The 10105-nt window shown below is 43.7% G+C and overlaps 2 pseudogenes; both read left to right on the top strand.

Annotated features, from left to right (window-relative positions):
• Window positions 1-1058: 1058 nt before the first annotated feature.
• Window positions 1059-3727, top strand: LOC114035896 (annotated as a pseudogene).
• Window positions 3728-5223: 1496 nt separating this feature from the next.
• On the top strand, window positions 5224-8172 carry LOC114035895 (annotated as a pseudogene).
• The last annotated feature ends 1933 nt before the right edge of the window (window positions 8173-10105 follow it).

Below are 10105 nucleotides of genomic sequence, written 5' to 3'. Positions count from 1 at the left end.
GAAGGAAGGAAGGAAGGAAGGAAGGAAGGAAGGAAGGAAGGAAGGAAGAAAAGAGAACTGCTATAAAAATGTTGTACATATGAATCCTCTTCCTTCAATCTTCTTGGTTTATAGACCTAGTAGCCATATTGCTTGGTTTCAAAAGAAATGCATAGTTTTATAGCCCTTTGGGCATGGTTTAAATTGTTCTCCAGAATGGCTGGACTAGTTCACAGTTCCACCAACAGTGCATTAGTATACCTCTTTTCCCAATCTCCTCCAGCATTAGTCATTTTCCTTTTCTGTCATCTTAGACAGTCTGATTAGTTGCACTTCTGGAACTTTCTACACAAAGCTTAGAGAATCTAAAATGATCAATATTTTTAAAGTGAATATCCTGACCCTGGAGAATTCATTATTCTGAAATCTCATAGAAACTTCTACATAATTCCGACCAATTGTCTCATCAAAGGTTCACTCTCAGACTGTAGCATTCTATACTTTCAGAAGTAGAAAGGAAAAAAAATCACCACCAAATGAACTTGAAGACTACATCAAAATATATTTTCTAAAACTAGAAGACTGAGGAACAATGGTGACGCAGAGTGCCGGGCCTAAAGTCAGACTCATCTTCTCAAGTTCAAATCTGGCCCCAGATACTTGAGAGCTGTGTGAATCTGTGCAAGTCGCTTAACCCCGCTTGCTTTAGTTTACTTACCTGTAAAATGATCTGGAGAAGGAAATGGCAAATCACTCCAGTGTCTTTGCCAAGAAAACCCTAAATGGGGTCACAAAGAGTCGGACACGACTGAAATAACTGAACAACAAAAAAAGACTAGAAATCCGAGAAACTCCGAGATATAATAAACTCCTGAGGAAATCATTTGCTGGCTAATAAAATGATAACATCTTGATTCCAAGAGCAGTCTCATGAAAGGGTTTTGTTTGCACTCAGTTCTATGGACTCCTGGTGGCGCACGCACGCGCTTGCTTGAGTGCAGTTCTAGAAAAGAGACTCCGAGCGCCGCTGTCCACCAATACCGAGCCAGAATTGAGACTCGAGATCTATTGGAGGAAACTCTTACAGGATATTTTCCTGCACAGTCCCAGGGATCGTATCAGAGAGGCGACCCAGTCTTTAATGATTGTAGCTTTCCTCTCAACAAAGCTTGCCCCGGATGCTCTGATCAATAGCCACTGAGTAGTGACGCTTTTTCGCTGTGGGGGGAGTCTTAAAATCCAGAAATGGTTTGAAGTGCGACTTCCCTAACCTGGAAAGGCAGCGGTACTAGGAGCACGAGAGATGGGAAGCAGTGCTGGGCAGAGGGGCTGGCCGCTCAGGAGGCAAGTACTGTTTCCTTTCTTGGCGTCTTTGTTCTGCAGCGCCTTTTCAGAGCAGATTCGCTACTCGATTCCCGAAGAAATGGCGAAAGGGTCGGTGGTGGGGAACCTCGCCAAAGATCTGGGACTGGAGGTCCACGATTTATCCTCCCGGAAGCTTCGGGTTAGTGGAGAAAGAGAATTCTTCAGTGTGAGCTTGGAGAGAGGGGATTTACTTGTCAGGGACAGAATAGACAGAGAGCAGATATGTCCCCAAACAAGAGTTTGTGCTCTGACATTAGAAACCGTAGTTGAAAACCCCTTAAATGTTTTCCACGTTAATGTGGAAATTGAAGACGTAAATGACAACCCGCCCCAGTTCAGGAGAAACATCATCAATTTAAACATCTCTGAGTCTACACTGCCAGGTGCGAAATTTGCATTAGAACCCGCCCATGATCCAGATACAGGACTGAATTCCCTACAGACTTATTACTTAAGCACCAATCCTGTATTTTCCTTCGAAGTAAAAAAGAAAAAAGATGGTAGTAAATATGCTGAACTTGTGTTAGAGAAACTTCTAGACAGGGAAAAGCAGAGTTCCTATCACTTGGTCCTGAGCGCGGTGGATGGCGGGAACCCAGCCCGAAGCGGCACAGCTCAGATCAGAATCAATGTCACCGACGCCAATGATAATGCCCCTGTCTTCAGCCAGGACATCTATAGGGTCAGTCTGCTGGAGAACCTGCCCCCAGGCTCATCTGTGCTGCGTGTGACGGCCACGGACAGGGATGAGGGAGTCAATGCAGAAATCACTTTTTCCTTCGACCGCTCTTCCCAAAGAGAATGGCAAGTGTTTTCCCTGGATCCAAATAGCGGGGAAATGACAACTCTAGAGAGCCTAGACTTTGAAAATACCAAAGACTACTCAATGATGTTGGAAGCAAGGGATGGGGGAGGTCTGGTTACTCAATGCACAGTTGAAATTGAAGTTCTGGACGTAAATGACAACTTCCCAGAAGTTATATTCACTTCTATTTCAGCACTGATTGCTGAAGATTGTTCACCTGGAACAGTGGTAGCTTTGGTGAAAACAACAGACCCAGATTCTGGCGTCAATGGGGAAGTCACGTGCCACGTAGAAGAAAATGCCCCTTTCAGACTAGAATCTTCTTCCAGGAACTACTACAAGCTGCTGACAGATGGGCCCCTGGACCGCGAGCAGACCCCACAGTATAGCATTACAGTCACTGCCTCGGACAAGGGAAAGCCTCCTCTGTCCACCAGCAAAACCCTCACCCTGCACATAGCTGACGTCAATGACAATCCTCCCGTCTTCCTCCAACCTTCCTACGTTGTTTACGTCCCTGAGAACAACCCCTCTGGAGCCCCCATCGCCAGTGTCTCAGCCTCTGACTCGGACCTGGAGGGGAACGGGCGAGTGTCCTATTCCATCGTCAGCAGTGACCTGGCCCCTCTGCCTCTGTCGTCCTACGTATCGGTCAATAGCCACAGCGGGGCCGTCTTCGCTCAGCGCTCCTTCGACTATGAGCAGGTCCGCACCTTCGAGCTGACGCTGCAAGCCTGTGACGCTGGTTCTCCGGCCCTTTGTGCCAATGTCACCCTACAAGTGTTCATCTTGGACCGCAATGACAACGCCCCAAACATCCTCTACCCGGCCCTGGGGCCTGACAGATCGGCCCTCTTCGATATGGTGCCTCGCTCTGCGGAGCCAGGATACTTGGTCACCAAGGTGGTGGCGGTGGACGCAGACTCGGGACACAACGCCTGGTTGGCCTACCGCGTACTGCAGGCCACGAATCCGGGACTTTTCAGCCTGGGGCTGCGCACAGGTGAGATCAGGACTGCTAGGGCTTTGGCTGAAAGGGACGCTGCTCGCCACCGCCTTCTGGTCTCTGTGCAGGACGGAGGCCAGCCCCCTCTGTCGGCCACTGTGGCTCTGCACCTGGTTTTTGCAGACAGTCTGCAAGAGGCAATGCCGGAGATGAGAGATGAGCGCTCAGACACCTCCAATACCCAGTATGAGCTACAGTTTTACTTGGTAGTAGCTTTGGCGCTAATCTCGATTGTGTTTCTAATCACAATAATATTGGCCATCATTCTACGCTTTCGAAGATACTCTAATCCCAAAACATTAGATTGTTTCTCACCAGATCTCTACTCAAAGCCTACAATCCCACCCAGTTATGAAGATGGAACCTTGCCTTATTCCAATCAACCACGTTTGCCTACAGAGTTAGGAAAATACGAATTCACTTTTCTTAAGCCCAATGACCAGCATTCTGCGGGACAGAAATTCCTTTCCTATACTCCTTTTGATGCTTTAGCAAGTGATTCTTCTGAAATTCCTAATGATTTGCAGACCAACCCAGTTGGCTACGAAGAGGTGAGTTTTGGGCATTGTTGAATATAATATTTTATTTTTTTCTGGATTTTTGTAGGCCTCTTAATTTTTAGGTGTTATTATGCCAGAAGATTTGAAAGGCACACTAATTCTTTCTGTCCAATAAGATACTTTTGCTGTGTATTCGTATTAATGCTGCAAATTGCTGTTGTTCTATAATGCATTTCATGAATCCAAAGGATAAATCTGAGATACTCTCTGGTGTGATTTAGGTTTTGGGTAGAATATTGCTCATTATTCTCTCCCCCATTTCTAGTAGCCACCTCATACTTTTATTAAACGCTAAATAACAAGACTACTTCTTGGAGTAACAATTTCATTCAGATTTATTTTTTTTAATCATTTTCAAAGGATATTAGTTCTTTATCTCAGAAGAATCTCATTTAGACATAAAATCTAGATCAGCCTTTGCATGTCACATGTATATGGTAGAGTTGGGGAATTTGACTGCTGAGGGCAGGGACCAGGTTTCCAATTTTTTTTTAAGGCAGTTGGGGTTAAGTGACTTGCCCAGGGTCACACAGGCAGTTAAGCTTCAAGTGTTCGATCTGAGGTCGGATTTGAACTCAGATACTCCTGACTTCAGGGCCGGTGCTCCATCCACTGCGCCACCTAGCTGCCCCTTCCAATTCTTCTATAGCAAAAATCTTTATATTCTCCAAGGTAGGCTTTACATACTGCTTAGAGGGGTTGCCACCATTTGCAAAATACAACCCAGCAAGCAAGCAGTTCTGTTGACACTTCCAATATGGCAGTATCTCCTTTTCTCGATTCTAGAATGATTGCACATTTCCCTTGAAGAACTTTTTCTGCTCCCTTCCCCATCGCCAATCTCAGCATAACCCAACAGTATTTTTTCTATTCGAATTTAGCACACACAACAACAGCAGCAACAGCAACAACAAATAAAGTCATCCATGTACAATGTTTCTAATTAGTGTACAAAGTCCATTGAAGAACACAAACGGTAAAGTTGATAATGGAAATAATCACAAAATAGCCATTTACAATCATCTCGTGAAGATAAAGATATGAAGAAACTTCAACGGGACAAAGAAAGCTTCCCTTTAAACAGACGTTCATCCAAAGGACCCATGATGAAAAATGCTATCCACCTCCAGAGAGAGAACTGATGAACTCTGAATACAAATTTGCTTGCCTTCTCAAAGGGTGAGGGGGGGTGAAAAAGAGGGAGACAATTTGAAATTCAAATTTAAAAAAAATGAATGTTAAAAAATTTTGCATGTCTTTGGGGAATATTTAACTAAATACATACATACATACATACATACATACATACATACATATATATTTTTAAAAGACATCTATCTTTTAAAGTCTTGACGAACCCGGAACACCAGCGACAGATATTGAGAATGGTAGAGGAAAAAATCCATTCCTTAACTCTGTTTGTGCAATAATTGGTGAGGACTCTGAGCGCCGCTGTTCACCAATCAGGGAGAGATATACAGAGAGAGATCCAGTCTGATCCTCCCCACTCCTACCTCGCAAAGCACTAAGCGGATCAGAAGATCAAGCTCTGGGGCTGCACGGAGAATTTGCACATAAGCAGTCCCAGTTCTGGATTTGGATTTGGATACGGCCCGCCCAAGAGTAGATCCGGACCGAATTTGGATAAGAGAACACAGAAGGCAGTAAGTCAGGCAGGAAAAAAGGAAATGACTGCATTACACAAGCAGCAGGCCAGCAGAGGGCGATTCCTGTTTTGCTATCTCCTGGGGCTGCTGTGGAATACCGGGACTGGGCAGATCCATTACTCGGTGCCTGAAGAGATGGAGAAGGGCTCTTTCGTGGGCGACATCGCCAAAGACCTTGGGCTGAAGCCGCGGGAGCTGTCGGAAAGAGGGGCCCGCATTGTCTCGGGAGGTAAGAAGCAACATTTCGCTCTGAATGTCAGAAGCGGCAGCTTAGTCACCGCGGGCAGAATAGACAGGGAAGAGCTTTGCCCCGGAGCCTTAAAGTGCCTTTTAAATGCGGAGATTCTCCTAGAGGACAAAGTGAAAATTTATGGGATAGAAGTAGAAGTGACTGACATTAATGATAATGGCCCACGCTTTCAGGAAGATGAAGTAGACATAGAAGTAAGTGAACAGGCAGCCCTGGGAATGAAATTTCCTCTTCCTAACGCATGGGATTTGGATGTGGCAATGAACGGTCTCCAGAGGTATCAACTGAGTCCGAACCTTCACTTCTCTCTGCATGTACAAAGCAAAGCAGACGGGGCCAAGTACCCAGAGTTGGTGCTGGAGCGGGCCCTGGACCGGGAGGAGGAACCTGTTCACCACCTCATCCTCACGGCCTCGGATGGGGGAGATCCTGTCCGCTCTGGAACCGCGCGAGTCAGAGTGATTGTCCTCGATGCGAATGACAACGCTCCAGTATTTAATCAGTCAGTATACAGCGTGAGCATTCCCGAGAACGTGCCTGTGGGAACGTGGCTGCTCACCGTGAACGCCACCGACCCGGATGAAGGAGTTAACGGGGAAGTGACCTATTTCTGGAACATCCACAACAAAGCCAAACAGATTTTTGAGTTGGACAATCATTTAGGCAGAATCTCTACAGTAGGGAATCTGAACCATGAGGAATCAGGGTTCTATGAGATGGAAGTTCAAGCTAAAGATAATGCGGGGTTTATTGCAAGAGCGAATGTGCTGGTAACAATTGTGGATGTGAATGACAATGCTCCGGAAGTGACCATCACATCTCTGACCACCTCAGTCCCTGAAGGCTCTCCCTCAGGGACTGTCATCGCCCTTTTAAATGTACATGATCAAGACTCCGGAGAGAATGGTCACGTCACGTGTTCCATCCCAAGTAATCTGCCCTTTAAATTGGAAAAAAATTATGGAAATTACTACAGTTTGGTGACAAGCATAGCCCTGGACCGGGAGCAGGTTTCAGTGTACAATATCACCGTGACAGCCACAGATCTTGGGGCTCCGCCTCTTTCCACAGACACTCACATCACCTTGTATGTGGCCGACGTCAACGACAACCCGCCCACCTTCAGTCAAACTTCGTACTCTGCTTACATCCGGGAAAATAATCCCAGAGGCTCTTCCATTTATTCAGTGACTGCCAGTGATCCAGACAGCGAGGAGAATGCCCAAATCACTTATACTATTGCTGATGACACCTTTCAAGGAGATCCTGTCTCTTCCTATGTCTCCATTAATTCGGAGACTGGTGTCTTCTATGCATTGCGCTCTTTTGATTATGAAAAATTCCAGGACTTGCAGCTACGAGTGACAGCTACAGACTCTGGGGAACCGCCTCTCAACAACAGTGTATCTCTGACTTTGTTCATCCTGGATCAGAATGACAATGCCCCGGAAATCCTGTATCCCACTTTCCCCACTGATGGCTCCAGAGGGGTAGAGTTGGCCCCGCGCTCTGCAGAGCCAGGCTACCTGGTGACCAAGATAGTAGCAGTGGATGGAGATTCAGGTCAGAATGCCTGGCTGTTCTATCAGCTGCTCAAGGCCACCGAGCCTGGGCTTTTCTCGGTGGGTCTGCACAATGGGGAGATCAGGACTGCTCGGTCATTCCTCGAAAAAGACGCCCTCAAACAGAATCTTGTGGTGGCAGTTACAGACAAAGGTGAACCACCCCTTTCTGCTACTGTCAGTGTCATAGTGGTTGTGGCAGACAGCATCCCTGAGATTCTCTCAGATCTCAGCATCATGGAGACCCCAGAGGCCACTGATAACTCAAAACTCACACTCTACCTTGTTATCTCCGTGGCCTCAGTTTCTTGTTTATTCTTTGCCTTCATTATCACCTTACTGGCACTCACGCTCCGCACCTGGTGGAAGTCACACCTATCGGGGGTGGATAGTGACAAATTTGGAGCAGTCCCTGCCTCTCAGTTTGTGGGCACAGATGGAGTCCGAGCTTTTCTCCAGTCGTATTCTCACGAGGTTTCCCTTACCACTGACTCTCGGAAGAGTCAACTAGTCTTTCCTCAGCCCAACTATGCAGACACACTCCTAAGTCTGCAGAGCTGTGATAAAAATACACCTCTTTTGTTCTCCAGTAATTCAGAATTTAGTAAAGGGAATCAAAATATGGTTCAGGTGAGTTCATTTCTTTGTCATTTTACCACCACGCAATGTTAGCAGAATTCCCTTTTATCACAAATAAAAGGAAGTGTATACCAAAGATTTTTAAAAGAAGCCTAAAACCTGGAGTTCATAGGGACGTTTCCTTTACTTTCTTTCCGAGTTCATCAAATGCAACATGCATTCCCAATCTCTTGAGTTGGGTACTTTGTTGACCATTTATTTGGTGGTGGCAGGTAGTTCTCTAACCGAGTTTCTAGTAGTTGTTTTGCTGACTTTTATTTAGTTGACAGAAATCAGTGTAGTTATAAGTGAGGAAGACCATATTGATTCTCATAGGAAATAATAACAACAATGATTTTAATATCCCCTTTTAGATAGTGAATTTAAGTTTTACAAAGTACTTGACATACATTATCTTATTTGAAAAAATCAAGCTTGTTAGCATTTTAAAGTGTAACAATTTTCTAAGGTTTCCTTTGTTTCTAGGATTTCTTGTGTTTGCACTATAGGTCTGTAGGAAAATACTGTTTAAGTTCAGGCCATTTTTTTCTTGGTGTTTAAAATGAAGGCATCCTTTACAGTCATTGAGTGCACACACATAATCGTTATTTCCTTTCTGTTGTCTTTAAAAAGCTAGCTTGAGATAACTCCTCCACTTTCTAATCCATCCATTCATGGATTCATCAAACATTTAAGTGTTCAGTATGTGCAATGGCTAAAGGAAAAATGTGTCATGTTCTCTTCTTTCACAAAGTTTATGGTGTAACAGAGGTTGGAAGGCACATATACAGATAACTGTAATACAATTATATGCAATGACCATTATAAGAAGAGTACTCCATCTATCATGTCAGATGAGCTAGAAGAGTATCTTGAGCTTGGGCATCAGAGAAGGAGATAGTACTTCTTGGAGAAGGTAGTGCCAAACTTGGTCATTCCTTGAAGGACAGGAAGTTAATAGAAGTGGATGGGCAGTGGGGTAAAAGGTGAGGAAAAGAAGGATATTCCAATTGTAAATAACATCATGGTCAAAAACACAGTAGTGAGAAAGATCCAAATGTATTGTCTTAGAGTAAGTAGACCAATTTGCCTGGACCACACAGTACATAGGAGGAGTATTGTGAGATTGCCTGGAGAGAAGGTCACAAAATTGTGAAGGTTTTAAGTATTTGAGTTCTATTGAAGGGTTAGAACAGAGAAATTACATGATCTGATCTTTTTCTTTTTAAAAAATGTTTTATTAATGTTTTTTCTTTATTTTGCTGTTATTTCCTAATGATTTCCCCAGTAGAATTTTCTTTTCAACAAAGAAATACAGTTAAGCAAAGACATTGATCAAGTCTGAAAACATAAGCCTTGTTTTGCAATTACATTCTTCTCTCTGATCAGAGTGAGGAACCAAACTTCACTTTTAGTCCTCTGAAGTCATGAATTGTCACTGTATTAATCAGAGTTCTGTCTTTAAGTGTTTTCCTTTACATTATTGTAATCAGTGTGTAAATTGTTTTCTAGATTCTGCTTGTTTCACTCTGAATTGGTTCCTACAATTATTCCTACAATTATCTCAATTCTTTATTTTTTTTTAATATAGATGATCATTTCTTTTGTAAGATCCTTAGCACACATTGACTTTTTTAAAGTCATTACTCTCCTAGGAAACACCTATATGCCAATCTTTGAGCTATCTGATTCTCACAGAAAATCTTAAATTGAAGGACAAGGACAGGAGGAATTGGAAAGGGGGTAACTGTAACAGTCAGGTTAGACATGTTCCTCTTACAAAATGGTAGCCTCCTCAGAACCAGATTGGTCATATTCCAAAAAAAAAAAAAGGTAAAAAAAATAATGAGAGAGAAAAATATACTTCAGTCTATAGTCTTAGTCCATCAGTTCTCTTATCTGGAAGTGAATAGTATTTACATCACGAGTCTTTTGGAATTGTGATGGATTATCATATTGATCCCACTAAATCTTTCGCTGCACTGCACTTGACAATGAATTAAACTGTGTTTAATATGGGGGGATTATCCTTAAAATATTGTTGTTACTGTGTATATTGTTCTCCTGGTTCTTCTCTCTTTACTTTGCATCAGTTCATATAAGTCTTTCCAGGTTTTTCTGACACCATACCCTTCATCATTCCTTACAGTACAATAACATTCCATCACATTCATATACTATAACTTGTTCAACCATTCTACAATTGATGGGCATTTTCTCCATTTCCAGTTCTTTGCCAAAGAAAGAAGGAAGGAAGGAAGGAAGGAAGGAAGGAAGGAAGGAAGGAAGGAAG

Source organism: Vombatus ursinus, unplaced genomic scaffold (genome assembly GCF_900497805.2).
Source record: "Vombatus ursinus unplaced genomic scaffold, bare-nosed wombat genome assembly UNPS02009500.1, whole genome shotgun sequence".
Classification (NCBI taxonomy): Eukaryota; Metazoa; Chordata; class Mammalia; order Diprotodontia; family Vombatidae; genus Vombatus; species Vombatus ursinus.
This window is presented reverse-complemented; position numbering and strand designations above follow the sequence as displayed.